Source organism: Pseudophryne corroboree, chromosome 5 (genome assembly GCF_028390025.1).
Source record: "Pseudophryne corroboree isolate aPseCor3 chromosome 5, aPseCor3.hap2, whole genome shotgun sequence".
NCBI lineage: Eukaryota > Metazoa > Chordata > Amphibia > Anura > Myobatrachidae > Pseudophryne > Pseudophryne corroboree.
In genome coordinates, this window is record NC_086448.1 from 231,551,976 (window position 1) to 231,577,475 (window position 25,500).

General features: G+C 48.8%; 1 protein-coding gene and 1 non-coding gene across 5 annotated transcripts in view; both read right to left on the bottom strand.

Annotated features, from left to right (window-relative positions):
* DAZL (deleted in azoospermia like) overlaps positions 1 to 25,500 on the bottom strand; it is a 510,616-nt gene that overhangs the window by 295,604 nt on the left and 189,512 nt on the right. The gene's annotated exons all lie outside the window — the stretch shown is intronic.
* On the bottom strand, positions 1,286 to 1,404 carry LOC134929785 (5S ribosomal RNA). The gene has a single exon (XR_010178636.1). It is a non-coding gene; the product is annotated as a 5S ribosomal RNA (ribosomal RNA).

The window sequence follows — 25,500 nt, forward strand, 5'->3', positions numbered from 1 at the left end:
CAGAGGTCGTCGGGTTAAGACAGCCCAAGCGAAGATGCAGGGTCCGAGTCTGTAGACATGGAGACCTCCAAGGAACATAAAGCAGAATCGTGATTCTGACCTGTATCAAAGTATCAATTGATCCTGATGCGAAGCATCCTGTAACCTAGAGGACAATTGTTCCCCAACCTACCTGCTCCGGATACGGTAGAACCATGCTGCCGCATATGTCGATGGATCCCTGAGCAAGGTTGCCTCAGGAAAACGGCGGCTTGATGGACCGGCGATACACCGAGGTGTATACCCTAGAGAGGTTCTGATACCATCTCCTGCCATCTGCGGGGAAAAGATAGGAAAACAAACCCTGTTTGATACCTGATATTGTGTATTCGGGTGTCTGTCGGCCGCCTACCGGAGCCTGCCCAGCTCATCCGAAACTGAACCAGTCGCTGTCATTTTCGTCAATGGCGTGGAACCCTGATGGACTTGACGTGTCCTCCTCCTTTACCTGCAGTATCAGATGAACTGCTGTATTATGTACCTGTATATTCTGAGACACTGGTTCAGATCCACAGAAAACAGACATCAGTAATGCATGGAATGTTAGCAAAGTTTCTTTTTGGAAAGGTGTGTTTGGTCCCGCTGTGATTTGATCCTGTGACCTTGGAAACCAAAGTCCAAGGGCTTACCTGATGAGCTATTGTCTGGTTAATAGTGACATTACCTGCATCATTGATCAAACAGGGGTGTGCAGGTGCGTGGAGGGCGAAGCAGATGGCTCCGCCGCATACTTCACACCTAAGAGGGAATTCTTCGACTATCCCAGGAGAGACAAACGAAAGGAGAAAAGGTGGGTTAAATAAACAGAGCCCTACGTAAGGTCTGCACTATAATGTGTAGTGACCGATACGATTAAAATAAACTTTCTGGAGCAGCGGAGACCTGAACCAGCAACGCTGCGCTGTGGGACAGGAGTCTTAGCCCTAGGCTATAGGAGTTCTCCTTAAAGTTTTGTTTGGATTCAAACCCCTGTTCAGATACCCGCTACTAGCGTACTGAGCCGCAGCGCTATTTGTCTGATGCCTTACACGCATTCCACAATTACAAATAGCATTAGTAACTAGTGACAACAAGGAATAATAAAGGGAAGGCAACACCCCGCCCTGTATTTAGTGTACCGCTAATTAAGGTGCACCAGATGTTTCTCTGAGGTTCCGCTGGCTTTTCAAAATGGTGACCAGCCTGTGAGAAAGATGGGGGAAAATGTTATGTGCAAGATGTTGTTATTAGAAAACATTGCGGAAGTAGCCTACAGCACCTGGTATTCCCAGGCGGTCTCCCATCCAAGTACTAACCGGGCCTGACCCTGCTTAGTTTCCGAGATCAGACGAGATCGGGCGTGTTCAGGGTGGTGTGGCCGTAGGCTTTTATCCCCTATATCTGGTATTTTATGGATTTATCTATATACATACCTACACGCACTTAAATATATATATCTATATATATACATGCACAAACATAACTATATATGTATATATACACACACACCGTAGGTAAATAAATACTGCACAGTAGATCCTTTTAATTATTATTGAGCTGAGTCCCAGCTACTGTAATAGAGCAGGTTCCCTGATTTGCAAGTAGGAAAATGCTGGGTAGAGGACTCTACTGCAGGAGGAATGTATCTATATTTCAGCAGCCTGAAGTATCGAAAAGTTACAAATCCCAGAGCTGTTGCCTAGCGACGGGGAGACCTGGGAGCCCGCTGAGTAAAGCGGGTTAACTGTTAATATACCTGGGACTTTATTTGTATTTGTCTCTGAGTATGCAAGATTAGCCCACTGGGCTATAGGAGACACTGCAAATATGAAGCCAGGTCTGTGCAGGGAGGAAATGGCCGCCAGAGTGAAACTCCTCTGGGCTATGCGATAAAATCTATATAGTGGATAACTGGATTAGTGCTGAGCCACTCTGACTATATCACATTCTCCTCAGCACCATGTGCATTAAACTCACATAAATGCCTATTACACTATAACAGTGGCCGGGGAGCGGAGAATGCTGAGCCCGCTGTACAGAGCAGGAGTTAGCTCCGCCCCCCGGCTATGGCGCCTTATTGCAAAACTAAGCGGGAAGCGAGCTGTACCCTCCGCTGGGCCTGCGAGTCACCGCCGGGGAGCGCTGAGCGCTGAGCCCGCTATACAGCGCTAGTAGAGCCCTGTATCTGCTAGCCGCCGCCGGGGAGTGTTGCGCTGAACAGAGCGCGAGTCGCCGCCTGGGAGCAGGGAGCGCTGAGCTCGCTCTACAGAGCGGGACTTAGCTCCGCCCCCTCCGTACAAGGCGCCAAATTTAAACATTGCTTTGCGCTCGAGCGGGATCCCTGTGCCGGCTCTGTGAGTCGCGCTGAGTGTAAGAAAAATAAAATAATAAAGAAAAAAGAAGAAAATTCTTCAGCTAAACCCAAGTGAACCAGCTACCTCGGGCACTTAACTAAGACTGGCTTGGAGGGGAGATAGTAGGGGAGGAGCTAGCCACAGTGTGAGAATTTTTAAAGTGCCAGCTACCAATACCACCTACTATCTCCCCATTGTAACTACACTCCAGTGGCCCCTAGTGGATGAAGGAGAAATAACAAACTAAAAAATGTCTGAAGAAAACTCTGGAGAGCAACAGAATGCACGCAGCTCTTTGAGCACATTTTCTAAACTGAATCTCCTAGGAGGGGCATAGAGGGGAGGAGACACACACACTACTGATTTCTTAAAGTGCCAGGCTCCAGTGGACCCAATCTATACCCCATGGTAATCTACTATTCCCCAGTATCCACTAGGACGTTAGAGATTAACAAATTTCTCTGTCATCCATCTGGGGGACACTGCGCACTTACTGATGGGATATTCCAAAGCTAATAAGAGAAGAGGAGAACTGTCGGCAAAGCCGCCTATAAAATTTAACGTCCAACAGAGGCCAAAATTTTGTGAAGGTATGCATGGACATCACTCTGCCAGCTGCACACAGTCCAGGAGGCCCCAACAGCTCCAGTCAAATGAGCACCCATGGGGTCTGGAACAGAAACAGCAGAGGATACATAGGCCTGACGGATAGCAGATGTGAGCCACAGAGTTTTTAGATGCCGGCCACCCACGCTTAAGCACATCAATAAGAAGCAAAAACTACTCCGTACGTTGAATGGACTCCGTACGGGACAAATAGATGTGCAAGGTTCTAACGACATCCAATAAGGCCAGTTGTCGATCGCCCCCGGACAAGTCCGGAGCAAACACAGGCAGCATAATGTCTTGATTAAGATGAAAAACAGATACAACCATTGGAAGAAAGGAGGGTGTTGTATGTAAAACCACTCTTCATGGAAAACTAACAAGGGTGGTTAACAGGAAAGGGCTGCCAACTCAAACACACCTAGCCGAGGCAATGGGCAAAAGAAAAACCATCTTAAGAGTAAGGAATCGCAACTCAACACAATCCAAAGGCTCAAAAGGCGGCTTCTGAAGAGCCTTCAGAACCAAATTTAAGTCCCAAGGAGGGACATGAGGAACATAAGAAAGTTGAATACTCAGAACTCCTTGTAGAAACGTTTGAACCGTCAGGGTTGCTTATGAGAAAAAGACTGGAGTAAAAAGCCCAGACCCTGCTGATGTCTGGGAACTGCAATAACTACTCCATTTTCTAATAGCGAAGAAAATGCCTGAATGAGAGCTTGCCGTTTGGAAGGATTGTGAGGAAGGGGTGTGAGGGTAAAAAAAAAAAAATCGGTTGGGAATTGCCTCCTTGATGTCCAGAAGGTAACCTTGTGAAATTACTCCCGTCACCCAACAGTCTGGGTGAAATTAAAGGCAAAACATCCCTGAACCAAAGTAACCGGGCCCCAGCCACTAGAGACTCCTCCGCAAGCCTCAGATTGTCATGCGGTAGGCTTATCGGGTAGGTTTGATAGCTGGTCTATGGGCTCCCTGTATTCCTCAAAAGGCTCCTCTGCGTGGGAATCTGGAAAAACCGCAAAAGGACTGGAAACTTCCTCTGCCCTGGGTACGAAAAGGCCCAAAACTGTGCCGGTTTCGACTTCTGAGGAGTAACCGGAAGAAAGGGGCATTTGCCTCCAGTGGTATCTGAAATAATCTTCGTAAGTTCTGATCCAAAGAGGTACTCCCCTTCAAAAGGAACAAAGTCTGTTTGGAATCGGAATCACCGTTCCAAGCAAGTAGTAAGAGACCACCTTGCCCCTACTGCCAAAGCAAATGCGCATAACAGGGAGGCAGAATCCAATAAGGCCTCACGACATACGTGAGCGCCTCTGAAATCTGTTCCGCTAACTGAATAGCCACGGATGGATATTCGGATTGTATTCTGGCTACCACCTGTGCCAACCAGTCATCAACAGCCTTAAGAACCCAAGCACCCACGAGGATAGGGCAATAAGGCGAACATGGATTTAAGAACTGCCTAAGTCTATCCGTGGGATCCTTTAACATCACTGACTGTACCGAACAGTTGCCTATGCAAGGTGTGTAATAGGAGCTCTCTGTGGTGCTTCCCAAGCCTTTGTATACTCCTCCGCAAACGGATACAAATATCTTAATTTCTTAGGAGCCTTGAAATTTAGAATCTGGTTTAAGCCAGGCTTCTTTTAAAATATCAAAATGTGACCATGAAGGGAAAACCACGACCTGTCTTTTCTATCGCTTAAATAGATTTTGAACTCTCCGCCACTGACGCATCTTGAAGATTTAGAGTCTGACTGCAGAGCTTGTAGACGTCTATTCCTCTTCCCAAGCGGATGTCTCTTCACACTCAGGGTCCACTTCTCCCTCCTCCTGGGAAAAAGTTGCGGACTCTAGCGCCTCACCTGGAAAAGTTATAGTGCGTGGTGGCTGCAGCCACTTAGTAGCTGTGGACCCCTATAGAGGTAACAATCTTGTTCAAAGACTTAAGTCTGAGACAAGAATTCTTGGATAAAGCTTCTGTGAGAGGAACGAAACGCGTCAAAAGGGTGGATTTTGGACCCTTATATTGCCTTTGAACCCATCTGTATTGCTGTCCTTCGTCATTAACATCAGCCCGATACCCATTGAGAGGAGAGAGACCGGGACCTGGGTGCTTGTAAGCAGCACTGGAACGGTGCGGTCTCGTTGTTCCCCGCGGCTGGACATCCTCGTCATCAGCGGGCGTCATTGCAGGCGCTGGATCCCCTGAAACCGGGACCGCTGTACTTACCATTGGGGCTCCATCTTGCGTTACATAACAGTGACGGAAACCACACGTAAGGCTCCGATTAGGAGCATATCTTCATGCCATTTTTCTGTCTCTGCTGATGGGCAATAAAATATGGAACATTGCTTTTATATAAAAAACATCTAAGGAACTTCTATTTCTACATGGGTTCTAGAAGCAATTTGTTGCGTATTATAACAAGTATATTACGCGGACTGAAATATAGTTACTAATTTGTCCGTTTGAGAACTGTGCACAGATCAGCTTGGCTCCACCTCCTTGAGTCATTTTTAATAGTATTTTGATAATACTGATTATACTATTGTTCTTATATTGTTAAGATATCTTAAACCGGTCTAGTTTTTTGTGTGTATTAAAACTCATGAATTATAAGAAAATTTGTAGTTTGGTCATTTGAACATCAGCCATACCTTATTCATTAGCGCAAAGAGTTAAGTGGTAGATTAGCTTTGGGAACTAGCACAGGGTCACCTGTGCTAATTATTCTGACTTGAAGACCCCAAGTCAGTAGCTCTGTGTTGCAGCTTGAAAACTAATGGTGACTTATTAATTGAAATTAGCTTTTGATCAGCGCCTGGTTGTGGTTTGTGGTGACTTCTGGAAGCGAGGCCAATTCCTTTTGAAAGAAAATAGATAAGGCCGAGATCTGCACTTTAATGGAGCCTAACTTAAGGCCTGCATCCACACCAGCTTGCAAAAAATGGAGAAAACAACCCAGCTGAAATTCTTCCGTAGCCGCCTTCTTGGATTCGCACCAAGACACACATTTTCTCCAAATATGGTGGTAATGCTTCGCCGTTACCTCCTTTCTAGCTTTCAGTAGAGTGGGGATGACCTCTTCGGGAATACCCTTTCGAGCTAGGATTTGGTGTTCAACCGCCATGCCGTCAAACGCAACTGCGGTAAGTCTTGGAACACGCACGGCCCCTGCTGTAAAAGATCCTCTCTTAGAGGAAGAGGCCAGGGATGTCCTATGAGTAATTCCTGAAGATCCGGATACCAGGCCCTCCGTGGCCAATCTAGAACGAGTATCGCCTGAACCCTTGTTCTTCTTATGATCCTTATCACCTTTGGGATGAGAGGTAGTGGAGGGAACACAGACCGACTGAAACACCCACGGTGTCACTAGAGCGTCCACAGCTACTGCCTGAGGGTCTCTCGACCTGGAACAATACGTCTGAAGCTTCTTGTTGAGGCGAGACACCACCATGTCTATTTGAGGAATTCCCCAACGACCTGTCACTTCTGCAAAGACCTCTTGATGAAGACCTCACTCTCCTGAATGGAGATCGTGTCTGCTGAGGAAGTCTGCTTCCCAATTGTCCACTCCTGGAATGAAGACCGCTGACACAGAGCGCTTGCATGTTTTTCCGCCCAGCGAAGAATCTTTGTGGCCTCCGCCGCTCTGCTCCTTGTTCCGCCTTGGCGGTTTATGTGCGCCACCGCTGTTATGTTGTCAGACTGAATCAGGACAGGTAGGCCGCGCAGCAGATGTTCCGCTTGTAGAAGGCAGTTGTAGATGGCCCTTAATTCCAGAATGTTTATGTCTAGACAAGCTTCTTGGCTCGACCATTTTCCCTGGAAATTTACCCCCTGTGTGACTGCGCCCCAACCTCGGAGACTCGCATCCGTGCTCACCAAGATCCAATCTTGGATCCCGAACCTGAGACCCTCTAGGTGAGAAAGTTGGAGCCACCACAGGAGAGAAATCCTGGCCCTGGGGGACAGGCTTAATCTTCCGGTGCATGTGTAGATGGGACCCGGACCACTTGTTCAACAGGTCCCACTGAAAAGTTCTTGCATGGAACCTGCCAAACGGAATGGCCTCGTAGGCCGCCACAATTTTCCCCAGCACTTGAGTGCATTGATGAATCGACACTCTTGCCGGTTTCAGAAGCTTCTTGACCATGTTCTGGAGTTCCAAAGCTTTTTCCAACGGGAGAAAAATTCTCTGAAGTTCAGTGTCCAGAATCATGCCCAAAAACGACAGCCGTGTTGTCGGAATCAACTGCAACTTTGGCAAATTTAGGAGCCAGCCATGTTGTTGCAGAATTGTCAGGGAGAGCGCAACGTGTTTTAGCAACTGCTCCTGTCATCTCGCCTTTATCAGGAGATCGTCCAAGAACGGGATAATTGTGACCCCTTGCTTGCGCAGGAGTACCATCATTTCCGCCATTACCTTGGTGAAAATCCTCGGGCCGTGGAAAGACCAAACGGCAACGTCTGAAATTGGTAGTGACAATCCTGAACAGCGAACCTCAGGTACGCCTGATGTGGAGGATATATGGGGACATGTAGGTAAGCATCCTTTATGTCGACTGACACCATAAAATCCCCCCCCCCCCCCCTCCAGACTGGAGATCACTGCTCGGAGAGATTCCATCTTCAATTTGAATCTTTTTAAATACAGATTGAGGGATTTTAAGTTCAGAATCGGTCTGACCGAGCCACCCGGTTTCGGGACCACGAACTGGGTTGACTAAATCCCTTCCCCCTGCTGTACCGGGGTTACCGCGACAATGACTTGCTGCAGACACGGCTTTTGTATTGCCGCACACACTACCTCTCTTTCTGGAAGAGAGACTGTAGATGGGAGGGGTTAGAGGGGGAGGAGTTATTTTATTTTTTTAGGTTCTGTGCCAAACTCCATACCCACACACTCTAACCCATCTGTGAGTGCGCAGCGTCCCCCAGATGGTTGACAGCGAAAAGGAGATTTATGGTAAGAACTTACCTTTGTTAAATCTTTCTGCGAGGTACACTGGATTCCACAGGGAATTACATTGGGGTGTAGAGTTGGATCTTGATCCAAGGCACCAAGCTAAAAGCTTTGACTGTTCCTAGGATGCATAGCGCCGCCTCCTCTATATCCCCGCCTCCAGGCACTGAAGCTCAGTTTTGTTAACCAGTCCAATGCAGTAGCAGGCAAAAGAGACAACAGTTAGTAGCCACATACATCTACATTCTCACGACAGGAGAAGGTACCAGTGGCAAATGCCATACAAACCCAAAGAAGCTAAGTGCGTCAGTGTGGGCGCCCTGTGGAATCCAGAGTACCTTGCACAAAGATTTAACAAAGGTAATTTCTTACCATAAATCTCCTTTTCTGCAGCGGGGTAGACTGATTCCACAGGGTATTACATCAGGGATGTCCTAAAGCAGTTCCTCTTTGGAGGGGACACACTGTAGCAGGAACAAGACCACGGCGTCCAAAGAAGGCATCATGGGAGGCGGAAGTATCGAAGGCATTGAACCTTATGAACGTGTTCACTGAGGACCACGTAGCCGCCTTGCACAATTGTTAAAGGGTCGCACCACGGCAGGTCGCACAAGAAGGTCCAACAGACCGAGTAGAATGGGCTTTGATGGTAGCAGGAGCTGGAAGGCCAGCCTGTACATAAGCAAGTGCAATCACCATTCTAATCCATCTGGCCAAGGACTGCTTATTAGCAGGCCAGCCACGTTTGTGAAAAAAAAAAAAAAAAAAAAAAAAAAAGAGAGAATCAGATCTCCTAAGCGAAGCTGTTCTCTTCACATAAATACGGAGAGACCGTACCACATCCAAAGACCGCTATTTGGAGGATAAACCAAGAGAGGTAAAGGCCGGAACCACAATCTCTTGGTTAAGGTGGAAAGATGACACCACCTTAGGCAGATAACCAGGGTGAGTTCTAAGAACTGCCCGGTCACGGTGAAAAATCAGAAAAGGTGACTGACAAGACAAGGCACCGAAGTCTGAAACCTGTCTAGCAGAGGCAATAGCCAGCAAAAACAAGACCTTAAGAGTAAGCCACTTAAGGTCCACGGATTCAAGAGGTTCAAACGGAGACTTTTTTAAAGACATCCAGAACAACCGACAAATCCCAAGGAGCCACAGGAGGAACATAGGGAGGTTGAATCCATAAAACGCCCTGAATGAATGTATGAACATCAGGCAGAGTCGCAATTTTTTTCTGAAACCGTATCGACAAGGCAAAAATATGAACCTTGAGAGAGGCCAGACGAAGGCCTAAGTCCAGGCCCTGATGCAGGAAAGCCAAGAGTTTGGCAGTACTGAACTTGTATGCATTATAATTCTTAGCCGCACACCAGGTGAACTAAGAATTCCAGACCCTATGATAGATCCGAGCGGAAGCCGGATTACGGGCCTTCAACATAGTTTGAATGACCGCCTCAGAAAATCCTTCGGTCCTCAGAACTGAAGCTTCAAGAGCCACGCCGTCAAAGCCAGTCGGGCCAGATCCTGGTAGACACAAGGGTCCTGAACGAGGAGGTCTTGGCGGAAGTTGAAGAGGACGCTCTATCGAGAGACCCTGAAGGTCTCAGAACCAATGCCGCCTGGGCCACGCCGGAGCGATTAGAAGTAGTATTCCTCCTCCTTGCTTGAACTTCCTAATTACCCTGGGCAGAAGTGAAACTGGAGGGAACACATACGGCAGCCGAAAGTTCCATGGAATTGCCAGCGCGTCCACAAACGCTGCTTGAGGAACCTTGTTCTTGCTCCAAAGACCGGATCCTTGTGATTGTGTCGAAACGCTATCAGGTCCACATCTGGTAGGCCCTACTTGTCCACTAGAAGTTGAAAAAATTCTGGATGAAGGCTCCACTCTCTGGCGTGTGAGACGAGTGAGGAAGTCCGCTTCCCAGTTGAGCACCCCCAGAATGAACACTGCAGATATGGCTGGCAGATGGCGTTCCGCCCAAAGAAGAATCTTTGACACTTCCATCATTGCCATGCGGCTTTGAGTGCCGTCTTGATGATTTATGTACGCCACCGTGGTGGCGGTGTCAGACTGTACTTGAACAGGCCTGTTCTGTACCAGAGGCAAAGCCAGTTTCAAAGCATTTAACACCGCACGCAACTCCAGAATGTTTATCGGGAGAAGATTCCTCCCTGGTCCACCGACCCTGAAGAGAGTGTTGCTCCAACACCGCGCCCCAACCCCTCAGACTGGCATCCGTCGTTAGAAGGGCCCAGTTGGAGATCCAGAAGGGACAACCCCTGCTCAATTGCTGGTCCTGTAGACACCAGGTCAGTGACATGCGAACCTCCGGAGTCATGCGAGTCCTGATCTGGTGAGGAAGGCCGTCCCATTTGGAAAGGATTAACCTCTGCAGAGGGCGGGAATGAAATTGAGCATACTCCACCATGTCGAAAGTTGACACCATGAGGCCTAGTACTTGCATCGCTGAATGTATCGACACAGGAAGCATCTTATCTTGTCCTGAAGTTTCGGGACCTTCTTTGGAGACAAGAACAACCGTTGGTTGTGGGTGGCCAATAATGCCCCCAGGTCCACCATGCTCTGAGCAGGGACCAAAGAGAATTTCTCAGTTGATGAGCCACCCGTGAGCATGCAGGAATTGGACTGTTAGTTCCAGATGACAGAGGAGAACCTCTGGAGAGTTCACCAGGATCATTAAGTCATCCAGATACAGCAGGATCCAGATACCCTGAGGCGGAGCATAGCCGTCATGACCTTGGTGAAGATTCTTGGAGCCATAGTCAGACCAAAAGGTAAGGCCTTGAATTGAAAACATAGGTTGCCAATAGCAAACCGCAGGTATTGCTGATGCAACACAGCAACAGGTATATGTAGGTAAGCATCCTGTATGTCCAGGGATACCATATAGTCCTTGGGCTCCAAGGCCAGAACACTAGAGCGAAGAGTTTCCATACGGAACTTGGATACCTTCACAAATTTGTTCAAAGACTTGAGGTTGAGAATGGGCCGAGAGGACCTATTCGGTTTCGGAACTAGGAACAGCGTTGAATAGTACCCCCTACCTCTCTGAGCCAGAGGTACTGGCACTATCACTCCTGTGTCCAAGAGGGATTGTACCACCAAATGTACAGTTTGCTTTTACAGCATGTATTGTTGAGCAAAAGTGGCGAGGGGGACTTTTCTTGAAAGATGGCGTATCCGTGAGCGACGACTTCCTGTACCCAGGTGTCTGAAGTGGTCTGTAACCATAGCTGGGCAAACCGTAGAAGTCGGCCTAACACACTGGCGTCCCCCAGGTGGAGGCCCGCCCTGTCATGCAGCAGGCTTGTCTGTTTTGGAAGCAGGCTGATGGGCAGCCCAGGAACATTTAGGTTTGGGCTTAGTGGATTTGGAAGTGCGAGCCTGTTTCGGGTACGCCTGACCCTTTGCTTTACTTGGAGGTCGAAAGGAATGAAATGAAATACTTTTAGCCTTCGGAACTGAAGGATTAGTACTAGGCAGGCAGGCAGTCTTAGCAGATGCTAAGTCAGCAACAATCTTTTTGAGATCTTCCCCAAAAAGGATGTTTCCCTTAAAAGGGATCACCTCCAAGGTCTTTTTAAAGACCAGATCTACAGACCAGTACCGCAACCAGAGAATCCAGCGAGCCAGAATGGACGTAGTAAACGCTTTGGCCGCCAGTACACCGGCATCAGTTGCAACCTCCTGAATATAATGAGAGGTTCTAATAAAATAAGACACTGTCTAGCATTATTAGGAAAATCAGACGGTAGCTCCGCTTCAACTTCCTGAACCCAGGCTTCAATAGCTTTTGCAGCCCAAGAAGCCGCAATAGTGGGCCTACGCACAGCTCCTGCAAGAGCAACCCTCCACACACTTATCCGTCGGTTCCTTCAGAGAGGTGACGGTAGTGACAGGCAGAGCAGATGACACCACCAGACGCACGACCTTTGAGTCCACCAGCGGTGGTGTTACCCAATTTTTACTTAACTCCGCAGCGAGGGGATAACGAGCTAGCATCTTCTTAGAGATTTTCTTTCCCGGATACTCCCAGGATTCCTGACGTATGTCAACCAAGTGGTCAGAATGGTGTAAACTAATTTAGTAACCTTCTGACGTCTGAACTTCAGGATTCTTAGAGGTATCTGGAGGTTCTGCATCATCATCAATTTGAAGAATCAGCCTGATAGCCTCCAAGGGGTCAGGAACATCCACCTGTGTAACAGATTCCCCGTCGGAAGCATCTGCATCAGTGCCTGAAGGATCACTATATACACCATCTTCATCGAATGAAGTATCCAAAACGTGTGGATTGTGAGGAAGTAATGGCCCGCTTAGAGGACCCCTTGGTCTTAGGCGGGCGAGGGTTAGGTTTTGTTCAGCCAAAGACTGACTTAATTGCTGTAACGGAGTGTACAGATTATCTGCCCATGGCAAATTAACTGCAGGGACAATATATGGCTGTAATGGCACAGGAGGTCCCACAGGGGACGCAAGTCTAGTTACTAGCGTAGTCAGTAAATTAGAAAAAGCAGCCCAAGGTGGGTCTTGGTGTGCCACCGGTGCTGCAGACTGAGGGGTATAGAACTCCCGGTACCTGAACCCTCGGCTGCAATGTTTTCCTCTGAGCAATCCACGGCGTCAGCACAGCATGGCCCAGGATCAGCCAAGGATCTACCTCCCTGATTAGCAGACATTATTTGAAAGCGTAACAGTACAATAAAAGCAGACAAAGTACCTGTCAAAAAAACCCTGTATAGTGTGACTGCACAGCAGAGCATAAACAGAGGATTTAAGAGGTATATGGTGACTGATACACTCAGAAAAAATAATAATTTACTTACCGATAATTCTATTTCTCGTAGTCCGTAGTGGATGCTGGGGACTCCGTAAGGACCATGGGGAATAGCGGCTCCGCAGGAGACTGGGCACAAAAGTAAAGCTTTAGAACTACCTGGTGTGCACTGGCTCCTCCCCCCATGACCCTCCTCCAAGCCTCAGTTAGGATACTGTGCCCGGACGAGCGTACACAATAAGGAAGGATTTTGAATCCCGGGTAAGACTCATACCAGCCACACCAATCACACCATATAACTTGTGATCTAAACCCAGTTAACAGCATGATAACAGAGGAGCCTCTAGAAAAGATAGCTCACTACAGCAATAACCCGATTTTTTGGTAACAATAACTATGTACCAGTATTGCAGACAATCCGCACTTGGGATGGGCGCCCAGCATCCACTACGGACTACGAGAAATAGAATTATCGGTAAGTAAATTCTTATTTTCTCTGACGTCCTAGTGGATGCTGGGGACTCCGTAAGGACCATGGGGATTATACCAAAGCTCCCAAACGGGCGGGAGAGTGCGGATGACTCTGCAGCACCAAATGAGAGAACTCCAGGTCCTCCTCAGCCAGGGAATCAAATTTGTAGAATTTTACAAACGTATTTGCTCCTGACCAAGTAGCTGCTCGGCAAAGTTGTAAAGCCGAGACCCCTCGGGCAGCCGCACAAGATGAGCCCACCTTCCTTGTGGAATGGGCTTTACAGATTTTGGCTGTGGCAGGCCTGCCACAGAATGTGCAAGCTGAATTGTACTACAAATCCAACGAGCAATAGTCTGCTTAGAAGCAGGAGCACCCAGCTTGTTGGGTGCATACAGAATAAACAACGAGTCAGATTTTCTGACTCCAGCCGTCCTGGAAACCTATATTTCCAGGGCCCTGACAACGTCTAGCAACTTGAAGTCCTCCAAGTCCCTAGTAGCCGCAGGCACCACAATAGGTTGATTCAGGTGAAACGCTGAAAACCACCTTAGGGAGAAACTGAGGACAAGTCCTCAATTCCGCCCTGTCCGAATGGAAAATCAGATGAGGGCTTTTACAGAATAAAGCCGCCAATTCTGACACGCACCTGGCCCAGGCCAGGGCCAACAGCATGACCACTTTCCATGTGAGATATTTTAACTCCACATATTTAAGTGGTTCAAACCAATGTGACTTTTGGAACCCAAAAACTACATTTAGATCCCAAGGTGCCACTGGAGGCACAAAAGGAGGCTGTATATACAGTACCCCTTTCACAAACGTCTGAACTTCAGGGACTGAAGCTAGTTCTTTTTGGAAGAAAATTGACAGGGCCGAAATTTGAACCTTAATGGACCCCCATTTCAGGCCCATAGACACTCCTGTTTGCAGGAAATGTAGGAATCGACCTAGTTGAAAATTCCTCCGTCGGGGCCTTACTGGCCTCGCACCACGCAACATATTTTCGCCAAATGCGGTGATAATGTTTTGCGGTTATATCTTTCCTGGCTTTGATCAGGATAGGAATGACTTCATCCGGAATGCCTTTCTCCTTCAGGATCCGGCGTTCAACCGCCATGCCGTCAAACGCAGCCGCGGTAAGTCTTGGAACAGACAGGGTCCTTGCTGGAGCAGGTCCCTTCTTAGAAGTAGAGGCCATGGATCCTCCGTGAGCATCTCTTGAAGTTCCGGTTACCAAGTCCTTCTTGGCCAATCCGGAGCCACGAATATAGTGCTTACTCCTCTCCATCTTATAATTCTCAGTACCTTGGGTATGAGAGGCAGAGGAGGGAACACATACACTGACTGGTACACCCACTGTGTTACCAGAGCGTCTACAGCTATTGCCTGAGGGTCCCTTGACCTGGCGCAATACTTGTCGAGTTTTATAAACATGTGGAAGACTTCTGGGTCAAGTCCCCACTCTCCCGGGTGGGGGTCGTGTCTGCTGAGGAAGTCTGCTTCCCAGTTGTCCACTCCCGGAATGAATACTGCTGACAGTGCTATCACATGATTTTCCGCCCAGCGAAGAATCCTTGCAGCTTCTGCCTTGCCCTCCTGCTTCTTGGGTCACCCTGTCTGTTTACGTGGGTGACTGCCGTGATGTTGTCCGAATGGATCAACTCCGGGTGACCTTGAAGCAGAGGTCTTGCTGAGCTTAGAGCATTGTAAATGGCCCTTAGCTTCAGGATATTTATGTGAAGTGATGTCTCCAGGCTTGACCATAAGCCCTGGAATTTCCTTCCCTGTGTGACTGCTCCCCAGCCTCGCAGGCTGGCATCCGTGGTCACCAGGACCCAGTCCTGAATGTCGAATCTGCGGCCCTCTAGAAGATGAGCACTCTGCAACCACCACAGGAGGGACACCCTTGTCCTTGGTGACAGGGTTATCCGCTGATGCATCTGAAGATGCGACCCGGACCAATTGTCCAGCAGGTCCCACTGGAAAGTTCTTGCGTGGAATCTGCCGAATGGGATTGCTTCGTAGGAAGCCACCATTTTTCCCAGAACCCTTTCATTGATGTACTGAGACTTGGCTCGGTTATAGGAGGTTCCCGACTAGCTCGGATAACTCCCTGACTTTCTCCTCCGGGAGAAACACCTTTTTCTGGACTGTGTCCAGGATCATCCCTAGGAACAGAAGACGAGTCGTCGGAATCAGCTGCGATTTTGGAATATTGAGAATCCAATCGTGCTGCCGCAACACTACCTGAGATAGTGCTACACCGACCTCCAACTGTTCCCTGGATCTTACCCTTATCAGGGAATTGTCCAAGTAAGGGATAACTAAAATTCCCTTCCTTCGAAAGAGTATCATCATTTCGGCCATTACCTTGGTAAAGACCCGGGGTGCCGTGGACCATCCATACGGCAGCATCTGAAACTGATAGTGACAGTTCTGTACCACAAACCTGAGGTACCCTTGGTGAGAAGGGTAAATTGGGACATGAAGGTAAGCATCCTTGATGTCCCGAGACATCATGTAGTCCCCTTCTTCCAGGTTCGCAATCACTGCTCTGAGTGACTCAATCTTGAATTTGAACCTCTGTATGTAAGTGTTCAAAGATTTTAGATTTAGAATCGGTCTCACCGAGCCGTCCGGCTTCGGTACCACAACAGTGTGGAATAATACCCCGTTCCCTGTTGCAGGAGGGGTACCTTGATTATCACCTGCTGGGAATACAGCTTGTGAATGGCTTCCAAAACTGCCTCCCTGTCAGAGGGAGACATCGGTAAAGCCGACTTTAGGAAACGGCGAGGGGGAGACGTCTCGAATTCCAATTTGTACCCCTGAGATATCACCTGAAGGATCCAGGGGTCTAATTGCGAGTGAGCCCACTGCGCGCTGAAATTCATTGAGACGGGCCCCCACCGTGCCTGATTCTGCTTGTAAAGCCCCAGCGTCATACTGAGGGCTTGGCAGAGGCGGGAGGGGGCTTCTGTTCCTGGGAACTGGCTGATTTCTGCAGCCTTTTTCCTCTCCCTCTGTCACGGGGCAGAAATGAGGAACCTTTTGCCCGCTTGCCCACGAAAGGACTGCGCCTGATAATACGGCGTCTTCTTATGTTGAGAGGCGACCTGGGGTACAAACGTGGATTTCCCAGCTGTTGCCGTGGCCACCAGGTCTGAAAGACTGACCCCAAATAACTCCTCCCCTTCTTCCAAATGCCGTTTGGAATCCGCATCACCTGACCACTGTCGTGTCCATAACCCTCTACTGGCAGAAATGGACAACGCACTTAGACTTGATGCCAGTCGGCAAATATTCCGCTGTGCATCACGCATATATAGAAATGCATCTTTTAAATGCTCTATAGGCAATAATATACTGTCCCTATCTAGGGTATCAATATTTTCAGTCAGGGAATCCGACCACGCCAACCCAGCACTGCACATCCAGGCTGAGGCGATTGCTGGTCGCAGTATAACACCAGTATGTGTGTAAATACATTTTAGGATACCCTCCTGCTTTCTATCAGCAGGATCCTTAAGGGCGGCCATCTCAGGAGAGGGTAGATCCCTTGTTCTTACAAGCGTGTGAGCGCTTTATCCACCCTAGGGGGTGTTTCCCAACGCACCCTAACCTCTGGCGGGAAAGGATATAATGCCAATAATAAGAATTTACTTACCGATAATTCTATTTCTCGGAGTCCGTAGTGGATGCTGGGGTTCCTGAAAGGACCATGGGGAATAGCGGCTCCGCAGGAGACAGGGCACAAAAAGTAAAGCTTTAGGATCAGGTGGTGTGCACTGGCTCCTCCCCCCATGACCCTCCTCCAAGCCTCAGTTAGGATACTGTGCCCGGACGAGCGTACACAATAAGGAAGGATTTTGAATCCCGGGTAAGACTCATACCAGCCACACCAATCACACTGTACAACCTGTGATCTGAACCCAGTTAACAGTATGATAACAGCGGAGCCTCTGAAAAGATGGCTCACAACAATAATAACCCGATTTTTGTAACTATGTACAAGTAATGCAGATAATCCGCACTTGGGATGGGCGCCCAGCATCCACTACGGACTCCGAGAAATAGAATTATCGGTAAGTAAATTCTTATTTTCTCTATCGTCCTAGTGGATGCTGGGGTTCCTGAAAGGACCATGGGGATTATACCAAAGCTCCCAAACGGGCGGGAGAGTGCGGATGACTCTGCAGCACCGAATGAGAGAACTCCAGGTCCTCCTTAGCCAGGGTATCAAATTTGTAGGATTTTACAAACGTGTTTACCCCTGACTAAATAGCCGCTCGGCAAAGTTGTAAAGCCGAGACCCCTCGGGCAGCCGCCCAAGATGAGCCCACCTTCCTTGTGGAATGGGCATTTACATATTTTGGCTGTGGCAGGCCTGCCACAGAATGTGCAAGCTGAATTGTATTACACATCCAACTAGCAATAGTCTGCTTAGAAGCAAGAGCACCCAGTTTGTTGGGTGCATACAGGATAACAGCAAGTCAGTTTTCCTGACTCCAGCCGTCCTGGAACCTATACTTTCAGGGCCCTGACAACATCCAGCAACTTGGAGTCCTCCAAGTCCCTAGTAGGCGCAAGGCACCACAATAAGCTGGTTCAGGTGAAACACTGACACCACCTTAGGGAGAGAACTGGGGACGAGTCCGCAGCTCTGCCCTGTCCGAATGGACAAACAGATATGGGCTTTTTTGAGAAAAAACCCACCAATTTGACACTCGCCTGGCCCAGGCCAGGGCCAAGAGCATGGTCACTTTTCATGTGAGATGCTTCAAATCCACAGATTTGACTGGTTTTAAACCAATGTGATTTGAGGAATCCCAGAACTACGTTAAGATCCCACAGTGCCACTGGAGGCACAAAAGGGGGTTGTATATGCAATACTCCCTTGACAAACTTCTGGACTTCAGGAACTGAAGCCAATTCTTTCTGGAAGAAAATCGACAGGGCCGAAATGTGAACCTTAATGGGCCCCAATTTGAGGCCCATAGACACTCCTGTTTGCAGGAAATGCAGGAATCGACCGAGTTGAAATTTCTTCGTGGGGCCTTCCTGGCCTCACACCACGCAACATATTTTCGCCACATGTGGTGATAATGTTGTGCGGTCACCTCCTTCCTGGCTTTGACCAGGGTAGGAATGACCTCTTCCGGAATGCCTTTTTCCCTTAGGATCCGGCGTTCCACCGCCATGCCGTCAAACGCAGCTGCGGTAAGTCTTGGAACAGACATGGTACTTGCTGAAGCAAGTCCCTTCTTAGCGGCAGAGGCCATAAGTCCTCTGTGAGCATCTCTTGAAGTTCCGGGTACCAAGTCCTTCTTGGCCAATCCGGAGCCATGAGTATAGTTCTTACTCCTCTACGTCTTATAATTCTCAGTACCTTAGGTATGAGAAGCAGAGGAGGGAACACATACACCTACTGGTACACCCACGGTGTTACCAGAACGTCCACAGCTATTGCCTGAGTGTCTCTTGACCTGGCGCAATACCTGTCCCGTTTTTTGTTCAGACGGGACGCCATCATGTCCACCTTTGGTATTTCCCAACGGTTCACAATCATGTGGAAAAACTTCCCGATGAAGTTTCCACTCTCCCGGGTGGAGGTCGTGCCTGCTGAGGAAGTCTGCTTCCCAGTTTCCACTCCCGGAATGAAACACTGCTGACAGTGCTATCACATGATTTTCCGCCCAGCGAAAAGTCCATTTCCCTCCTGCTTCTTGTGCCGCCCTGTCTGTTTACGTGGGCGACTGCCGTGATGTTTTTCCCACTGGATCAATACCGGCTGACCTTGAAGCAGAGGTCTTGCTAAGCTTAGAGCATTATAAATTTACCCTTAGCTCCAGTATATTTATGTGGAGAAAAGTCTCCAGACTTGATCACACTCCCTGGAAATTTTTTCCTTGTGTGACTGCTCCCCAGCCTCTCGGGCTGGCCTCCGTGGTCACCAGCATCCAATCCTGAATGCCGAATCTGCGGCCCTCTAGAAGATGAGCACTCTGTAACCACCACAGGAGAGACACCCTTGTCCTTGGATATAGGGTTATCCGCTGATGCATCTGAAGATGCGATCCGGACCATTTGTCCAGCAGATCCCACTGAAAAGTTCTTGCGTGAAATCTGCCGAATGGAATTGCTTCGTAGGAAGCCACCATTTTTACCAGGACCCTTGTGCAATGATGCACTGACACTTTTCCTGGTTTTAGGAGGTTCTTGACTAGCTCGGATAACTCCCTGGCTTTCTCTTCCGGGAGAAACACCTTTTTCTGGACTGTGTCCAGAATCATCCCTAGGCACAGCAGACGTGTCGTCAGGATCAGCTGCGATTTTGGAATATTTAGAATCCATCCGTGCTGTTGTAGCAGTATCCGAGATAGTGCTACTCCGACCTCCAACTGTTCCCTGGACTTTGTCCTTATCAGGAGATCGTCCAAGTAAGGGGTAATTAAGACGCCTTTTCTTCGAAGAAGAATCATCATTTCGGCCATTACCTTGGTAAAGACCCGGGGTGCCGTGGACAATCCAAACGGCAGCGTCTGAAACTGACAGTTCTATACCACGAACCTGAGGTACCCTTAGTGAGAAGGGCAAATTTGGGACATGGAGGTAAGCATCCCTGATGTCCCGGGACACTATATAGTCCCCTTCTTCCTGGTTCGTTATCACTGCTCTGAGTGACTCCATCTTGATTTGAACCTTTGTAAGTGTTCAAATTTTTTTAGATTTAGAATAAGTCTCACCTAGCCTTCTGGCTTCAGTACCACAATATAGTGTGGAATAATACCCCTTTCCTTGTTGTAGGAGGGGTAATTTGATTATCACCTGCTGGGAATACAGCTTATGAATTTTTTTCCATACTGCCTCCTTGTCGGAGGGATACCTTGGTAAAGCAGACTTCAGGAGCCTGCGAGGGGGAAACGTTTCGACATTCCAATCTGTACCCCTGGGATACTACTTGTAGGATCCAGGGGTCCTGTACGGTCCCAGCGTCACGCTGAGAGCTTGGCAGAAGCGGTTGAAGGCTTCTGTTCCTGGGAATGGGCTGCCTGCTGCAGTCTTCTTCCCTTTCCTCTATCCCTGGGCAAATATGACTCTTATAGGGACGAAAGGACTGAGGCTGAAAAGACGGTGTCTTTTTCTGCAGAGATGTGACTTAGGGTAAAAACGGTGGATTTTCCAGCAGTTGCCGTGGCCACCAGGTCCGATGGACCGACCCCAAATAACTCCTCTTCCTTTATACGGCAATACACCTTTGTGCCGTTTGGAATCTGCATCACCTGACCACTGTCGTGTCCATAAACATCTTCTGGCAGATATGGACATCGCACTTACTCTTGATGCCAGAGTGCAAATATCCTTCTGTGCATCTCGCATATATAGAAATGCATCCTTTAAATGCTCTATAGTCAATAAAATACTGTCCCTGTCAAGGGTATCAATATTTTTAGTCAGGGAATCCGACCAAGCCACCCCAGCTCTGCACATCCAGGCTGAGGCGATCGCTGGTCGCAGTATAACACCAGTATGTGTGTATATACTTTTATATGATATTTTTCAGCCTCCTGTCAGCTGGCTCCTTGAGGACGGCCCTATCTATAGACGGTACCGCCACTTGTTTTGATAAGCGTGTGAGCGCCTTATCCACCCTAAGGGGTGTTTCCCAACGCGCCCTAACATCTGGCGGGAAAGGGTATACCGCCAATAATTTTCTATCGGGGGGAACCCACGCATCATCACACACTTCATTTAATTTATCCGATTCAGGAAAAACTACAGGTAGTTTTTTCACATCCCACATAATACCCTCTTTTGTGGTACTTGTAGTATCAGAAATATGTAACACCTCCTTCATTGCCCTTAACGTGTGGCCCTAATAAGGAATACGTTTGTTTATTCACCGTCGACACTGGATTCAGTGTCCGTGTCTGTGTCGACCGACTAAGGTAAACGGGCGTTTTAAAACCCCTGACGGTGTTTTTGAGACGTCTGGACCGGTACTAATTGTTTGTCGGCCGTCTCATGTCGTCAACCGACCTTGCAGCGTGTTGATATTATCACGTAATTCCCTAAATAAGCCATCCATTCCGGTGTCGACTCCCTAGAGAGTGACATCACCATTACAGGCAATTGCTCCGCCTCCTCACCAACATCGTCCTCATACATGTCGACACACACGTACCGACACAGCACACACACAGGGAATGCTCTGATCGAGGACAGGACCCACTAGCCCTTTGGAGAGACAGAGGGAGAGTTTGCCAGCACACACCAAAAAACGCTATAATTATATAGGGACAACCTTATATAAGCGTTTTCCCTTATAGCATCTTTTTATATATTTCTAACGCCAAATTAGTGCCCCCCCTCTGTTTTAACCCTGTTTCTGTAGTGCAGTGCAGGGGAGAGCCTGGGAGCCTTCCCTCCAGCCTTTCTGTGAGGGAAAATGGCGCTGTGTGCTGAGGAGATAGGACCCGCCCCTTTTTCGGCGGGCTCGTCTCCCGCTCTTCAACGGATTCTGGCAGGGGTTAAATATCTCCATATAGCCCCCGGAGGCTATATGTGAGGTATTTTTTGCCAAAAAATAGGTTTACATTGCCTCCCAGGGCGCCCCCCTCCCAGCGCCCTGCACCCTCAGTGACTGCCGTGTGAAGTGTGCTGAGAGCAATGGCGCACAGCTGCAGTGCTGTGCGCTACCTTAAGAAGACTGAGGAGTCTTCTGCCGCCGATTCTGGACCTTCTTCTCTTTTCAGCATCTGCAAGGGGGCCGGCGGCGAGGCTCCGGTGACCATCCAGGCTGTACCTGTGATCGTCCCTCTGGAGCTAATGTCCAGTAGCCAAAGAAGCCAATCCATCCTGCACGCAGGTGAGTTCACTTCTTCTCCCCTAAGTCCCTCGTTGCAGTGATCCTGTTGCCAGCAGGACTCACTGTAAAATAAAAAACCTAAGCTAAACCTTTCTAAGCAGCTCTTTAGGAGAGCCACCTAGATTGCACCCTTCTCGGCCGGGCACAAAAATCTAACTGAGGCTTGGAGGAGGGTCATGGGGGGAGGAGCCAGTGCACACCACCTGATCCTAAAGCTTTACTTTTTGTGCCCTGTCTCCTGCGGAGCCGCTATTCCCCATGGTCCTTTCAGGAACCCCAGCATCCACTAGGACGATAGAGAAAACATTTTAGAAATTATCAGTTGTTATCGGGGGAAACCCACGCATCATCACACACCTCATTTAATTTCTCAGATTCAGGAAAACTACAGGTAGTTTTTCCTCACCGAACATAATACCCCTTTTTGGTGGTACTCGTATTATCAGAAATGTGTAAAACATTTTTCATTGCCTCAATCATGTAACGTGTGGCCCTACTGGAAGTCACATTTGTCTCTTCACCGTCGACACTGGAGTCAGTATCCGTGTCTATATCTGCCATCTGAGGTAACGGGCGCTTTAGAGCCCCTGACGGCCTATGAGACGTCTGGACAGGCACAAGCTGAGTAGCCGGCTGTCTCATGTCAACCGCTGTCTTTTATACAGAGCTGACACGGTCACGTAATTCCTTCCAACAGTTCATCCACTCAGGTGTCGACCCCCTAGGGGGTGACATCACTATTACAGGCAATCTGCTCCGTCTCCACATCATTTTTCTCCTCATACATGTCGACACAAACGTACCGACACACTGCACACACACAGGGAATGCTCTGATAGAGGACAGGACCCCACTAGCCCTTTGGGGAGACAGAGGGAGAGTTTGCCAGCACACACCAGAGCGCTATATATATATATATATATATATATATATATACAGGGATAACCTTATATAAGTGTTTTTCCCCTTATAGCTGCTGTATTTTTAATACTGCGCGTAATCAGTGCCCCCCTCTCTTTTTTAACCCTTTCTGTAGTGTAGTGACTGCAGGGGAGAGCCAGGGAGCTTCCCTCCAACGGAGATGTGAGGGAAAATGGCGCCAGTGTGCTGAGGAGATAGGCTCCGCCCCCTTCTCGGCGGCCTTATCTCCCGTTTTTCTGTGTATTCTGGCAGGGGTTAAATTCATCCATATAGCCCAGGAGCTATATGTGATGCATTTTTTGCCATCCAAGGTGTTTTTATTGCGTCTCAGGGCGCCCCCCCCCCCCCAGCGCCCTGCACCCTCAGTGACCGGAGTGTGAAGTGTGCTGAGTGCAATGGCGCACAGCTGCAGTGCTGAGCGCTACCTTGTTGAAGACAGGACGTCTTCTGCCGCCGATTTTCCGGACCTCTTCTGTCTTCTGGCTCTGTAAGGGGGCCGGCGGCGCGGCTCTGGAACCTATCCATGGCTGGGCCTGTGATCGGTCCCTCTGGAGCTAATGTCCAGTAGCCTAAGAAGCCCAATCCACTCTGCACGCAGGTGAGTTCGCTTCTTCTCCCCTTAGTCCCTCGATGCAGTGAGCCTGTTGCCAGCAGGTCTCACTGAACATAAAAAACCTAAAACTAAACTTTTCACTAAGCAGCTCAGGAGAGCCACCTAGTGTGCACCCTTCTCGTTCGGGCGCAAAAATCTAACTGAGGCTTGGAGGAGGGTCATGGGGGGAGGAGCCAGTGCACACCAGGTAGTTCTTAAGCTTTACTTTTGTGCCCAGTCTCCTGCGGAGCCGCTATTCCCCATGGTCCTTACGGAGTCCCCAGCATCCACTAGGACGTCAGAGAAATACCAAAGTAGCATATCCTGTGAGACACTATCATATGAGAACCCTGATACACTTAGCACCCTTCAGGGTACAGAATATAGGCATAGCAATATGTGTGAGATACACGGAATAGAGACCATACAGCAGCTATTGGCACACAAAGTCACATGTACAATGCAGAAATAATTACAAACACTAAAACTGCACTGGACTAGCAATACTAAGTAACTGAACTACTATGTAAAGCTATGTATATATACAGATATAACAATGCACAGTAAAGACTGGATGTATATCACAGGGTACTTGTACTAAATATCCCTGAAGTTAAGCACTTGTTCTTAACCAATACTGTCTAAATGACATGTAGAATATTAAAGTGTCCTATAAATGCACAGCACTGATGAGGCAGGTGGCTTTGAGACATTGCCCAGCAGTCGCCAGAATCAGCTCAGCTTGTGTGTAATGGCGCCCAAACGCTGACAGGGAGTGAGAGAGATGCAGCTCCAGGGCAGGAACATTTGCAGTTAATGGCTCCTGGGGCTGGGAGAGGGGCCACAGGTCAGACCCTTATACCTTTGCTGGACTTCACCACCGGGTACTGCAGGTCCTATTTGAAACTGATTTTAAGAAATCCGACCTGTGCCCCTTGCACTGGTGGTCTAGTGGGGTCCATGTACAGCCACAGTGTCCACGGCAGCGCGCGTGGCCCGGATCACAATTGCAGCGGGTCCCGCCTGGGGGACCCTTTTACCTCCTCCCAAAGATGCGGCCATGCGATCCAGGAGAGCAGCAGCTGGTGTGTGCCAGAAGTGACCGGAGCCCTCTGCTGTAAGTAACCGTCAACCAGGGTGCGGGAGTATACAGCGCCGCTGGGGGAGGTGAGGGAGCTGCAGCACAATATGTCAGACTGATATAGCAGTTCTAAGTGCCTGTGCTGCGGCCCTTGAAGTCTTCTTTTTCTTCAAAAAGCTATTTTCAGGGCTGACTAGCACAACCCTCCCAGTTAGCTGCCTGCTCTGCAAGGAACCGACTTACAAACTGAGCTCCAGTGCCTGGAGGCAGGGATATAGAGGAGGCGGCGCTATGCATCCTTGGAACAGTCAAAGCTTTTAGCCTGTTGGTGCTTCGGATCATGATCCAACTCTACACACCGATGTAATTCCCTGTGCAATCACAGTGTACCCTGCTGCAGAAATATACATATTTACATACACATTATATAATTATGACCACTGATAGAAAGGCAGTGTTGTGCGCAAGGGGCATGGCTTGACTGCCATGGTAGCTGTGTCCCGTCACACGGCAGTCCTCACACTGCCAGCAGCCAGGCCCTGTCAAGTCACCGCACTTGGTCCTGCTGAAGCATTTATCGTCCTTGGTGGACATGGTTCAGTGGTTGGGATATCCACACACTGTCCTTGGTGACTACTCTGAACAGTCAGGAAACGATTCTCTGCAGATTACACATAGTGCATGAAGAGGGATGTCCAAACCCAACATGCACTGTGTCAACTCCCCATCACAGCAGACGGGTTGCAGGGTGACATGCCTATTTGTCCTCACAGTCAGGCCCAACCCCTGCGCTCATGGTTCAGGCCCGAAGC